This window comes from Moschus berezovskii, chromosome 16, assembly GCF_049115385.1.
Source record: "Moschus berezovskii isolate FMDL1 chromosome 16, NW_MosBer_1.0, whole genome shotgun sequence".
NCBI lineage: Eukaryota > Metazoa > Chordata > Mammalia > Artiodactyla > Moschidae > Moschus > Moschus berezovskii.
The window spans coordinates 19,855,182-19,858,873 of record NC_142475.1 but is presented as its reverse complement, the minus strand read 5'-3'; the positions used below and the strand labels follow the sequence as shown (position 1 = coordinate 19,858,873).

The 3,692-nt window shown below is 49.2% G+C and overlaps 1 long non-coding RNA gene across 1 annotated transcript; it reads left to right on the top strand.

Moving 5' to 3' along the window:
- Positions 1 to 242: 242 nt before the first annotated feature.
- On the top strand, positions 243 to 2,735 carry LOC148775225 (uncharacterized). The gene is made up of 4 exons (XR_016039301.1): positions 243 to 405; positions 1,048 to 1,222; positions 2,076 to 2,182; positions 2,681 to 2,735. It is a non-coding gene; the product is annotated as an uncharacterized LOC148775225 (long non-coding RNA).
- The last annotated feature ends 957 nt before the right edge of the window (positions 2,736 to 3,692 follow it).

The window sequence follows — 3,692 nt, the reverse complement described above, 5'->3', positions numbered from 1 at the left end:
GGAAAGACTGCAGGCAGGAGGAGAAGGAGATGACAGAGGATGAGATGTTGGATGCCATCACCGACTCAATGGACATGGGTTTGGGTGGACTCTGGGAGTTTGTGATGGACAGGGAGGCCTGGCGTGCCGCAGTCCATGGGGTCGCAAAGAGTCAGACACGACTGAGCGACTGAAATGAACTGCATTCAGCTGTTCTTTACCCCTGTCTTTCATGCTGGATCTGCCAAACACGTTGGTGGAACATGGGAACAGAGCAGAGCTGTAAACTGTTGGCTGCTTTTGTTTCAGGACCAACCAACTCTCCCTGAGGACCAAAAACACAAAGGATATTTCCCACCGGATCTGGGATCTGCCTTGTTCTTTCCTCCCACCCCACCTCATTCTTTCTTCACGCATGCAAACGAGGTAATTCCCAGAAACCTCTGCTTTCTTTCCTATTATTTACCTAGCACATTTTCACCTACCTGGGAAAATATGTGCTAATTTTACATCCATCATGGGTTTCACACCTCTCTCCACAGCAGGTTTTAAGAGGTACTTGAAATGCATAACTGAGTATCATGGTTCCTTAGACACAAATTTGAATGACTAATTGGATCGTTTCCACTCCAGTTCATGTTGTACAGGTCCTGTCATCCTAGGCTCTTCCCCCTAATATTGCCGAATCTGCTTGTCCAGTCGGGCTCCCAACTACAGCTCCATTTCCTTTATCATGAACTCTCTCTGTAGTGAGTGATTATGAACAGAATTCAAAGAGAAAGAACCCTTTCCCCCACCTGAAGTTCTTTGTTCCTATTTCCACTGCCTGTCCCCACTTCCTTAGGGAACAGGGCTCTGCCTTAGGTGGGCTGCCGGCTCCTTGACAAGGGACCTTGCGCTTGCTTGAGCATTGCTTGTGGCTCCCGGCATGGTACCCGGGGATGTCCGCATGCCTGGTGGGGAGAAGCCCGCCCTGAACCACACGGTCAGTGTTACTCTGCCTGTCTCCATCACATGGGGATTCCAGCGTGGTGACATTTGTGGCAGATACTGCTGAATTTGTTTCAGGAAGGTCTCCTTTGAATTTGGGGACCATCCCGACGAGATGTGTTGGAATGGGTTCCTGCCAGCAGAGAAGAGCCAACTGCATATATCTCTTCTCAGTTTCATGCTCGGTGACATCATGTTAGTAGCTTGCAAAAGGCCACGGAAGGAGGATTTGCTCCAGGGAAATCAGTCAGCGGTATGTATCATGGCTTTTTCTTTCATTTTTCCCTGTAAGCACCCACTTACAACACACCACTGGAAATACTCCTTTAAAAGAAAGAAATCCCCTCACAGGAGCCAGCAGCCCATGCAATTAAAATCTTCATCCCACCCTCCCTATCATTTTGCAAGCTCCCGCTGCTAAAAGGGAGCAAAACAAATTCAAATTACACAACCTCTTTTAATGGACTGTCTGTCTTTACAGTCCTCATCACTTGCCTTCCCTTTGTCAGGAGAATCTGGTAGAATCTAGGGTTGCAAGATCCTGGTTCCTCTGCCATCTGATGTCTAGTTTTTTTTCTTTGCATTGACTTCTCTGTGGGTTTATTTCTAGTAACTTCATGATCCAACAAGCAGTGCTCTGTTCTCAGTGGTTCCTGATTCCCCAGGAAGGATTGCCATGAATAGAGATTTCAGGGCCCAGCCTCCAAGACACTCTCCCTCAATGGCTCAGGGCCAGGCTCCAGAAATCTGTATTTTTCATAAGTTCTCTGGGTGACCCTGGGTTGAGTTGACACTTGGGAACCCCTACTGGGCTTCCCTGGAGGCTCAGTGGTAAAGAATCCGCCTGCCAATGCAGGAGATGCGAGTTCAAATCCGTGGGTTGGGAAGATCCCCTGGAGGAGGAAATGGCAACCCACCCCAGTATTCTTGCCTGGAGAATTCCATGGACAGAGGACCCTGGCAGGCTACAGTCCATGAGGGTTACAGAGTCCAACACGACTTAGCAACTGAGCACAGCACTCACAAAGATGTCTGTGGGTACGCTGGGCTCCTCAGCAGCTCCTGAGAGCCAGAGCAGGACTCACTCAGCCCGTTCTGTTTCCCAGGTCGACAGGCAGCATCTGAGGACTTCTGGCCTGCTATCCTCCCATCCACACAGAGGGAGTCTTAGTGACTTTCCTGATTACCCAGGGACACAAAGGCTGGCTCTGAGGTATGAGAGGGGGTGAACCAATGAACTGTGCCTCGTGAAAATCTTAATTGCACATCATTTTCTAATTTGTCATCCAAATAAAGCACAGAGGGTGTCAGGTGAGCACATCGCTCTCCAAGTGACTCAGTTATACCCCAACCCAGCACTGGTGATAAGTGGGTCTCCCCTCCTTCCCCATGTTCCTCCTCCCCCGGCCCCTAGGGACTCCCAAACTTCAGGATGCAAATAACTCACCCTGGAGCTTGTTAAAAGCCGGATCATGGGCCCCTGCCCAGGTTCCTGTTTCAGGAGGGCCAGAGTGGACCTGGGAATCCCCTTGTTTAACAAGCTCCCCAGGTGAATTTATTTGACATGCAGTTCATTTTATTTAAACCATAAAGGTTTTCAGGAAATGTCGGCTCTTAAGGGTATTATCTTCCCTTAAGAAATGCCTCTGGAGTAGCAATGAATCAGCTTTTTCTTTAAAGCTCTTTTTAAAAATAAATAACTGTGTTTCAGAAATCCAACCATGCATTTCAGCCGAGGCAAGTTGAGTAATGCTGGGGGCCATCTGGCCAGCCACACTTCCACTGGGAGAACTGGTCTCTGGTGAGTGAAAAGGGAGCACCCCCAAGCGGGTGGACTCCTCCCTCTAAGGAAGGGAGGAGGGCGGAGGGGACAGGCCGCCCTGGTTCTAACAGCTGGATGGAATGTCCCCCCACCAGGGTTAATCCGAGTGGTTTCTTTTTGTGAAGATAATCACCAAATTAAATGTTTTAATTACCAGAATTATACATGCATTTCTTCCGAGAAAAGAGCATCCTCTGGACACGGCATTCACTCCCCAGAGGGTCAAGGGGCTTTGCTTGGAGGGGAGGGGGTTGTGTGGAGGAGTCCATTTTAATTTCATTATAGAACCGGCTTGAGAAATAAAGGCATAGATTGACATGTATTCCCAGCCAGCTGTGACTTAATGAGCTCAATTCAGAGCTTGGAAGCTGCTAGCCACATCCATATTAATATGTCTGTGGAAAAAAACAACAGGGAAAGTGACAAACTGCTATTCCTAGTATTGGAAATGAATTTTAAATGACGGCTAAAATGGCTAACGCGGGTGAGCCTGACTCTGAGGCAGCCCAGCTGGCGGCCCCCCGTGCCTGTCAATACCGCCCTCGCTGCAGAGGCAGACGTGGCCCTTGGAAAGAAGGAGCAGTTTTCAGCCCAGATCAGCAAACCCTGGGGCTTGGGGACAGGGTCTACGGCAGCACCCCACCCCCCCGCCGCGGCTTTTTATCTTGAATTGTTTTGTCGCATAACCGTCTAAGTCATCAGGGCCACAGAGTCTTTGTGACCCTGGTTTCCCAGTCATGAGCACAGGAACATAATACAAACGTCTTGTTCGAACATTTCAAGATCCTAAAAATAAAAGGTGCTGGGTAAGCCTGCCAGTTAATAAGCACAGTGGGGAGGGAGGGTGTAGGTGGGGGAGGACAAAGGAAATGCACCAGAGAAACCTCAGTTGGTGGATTTC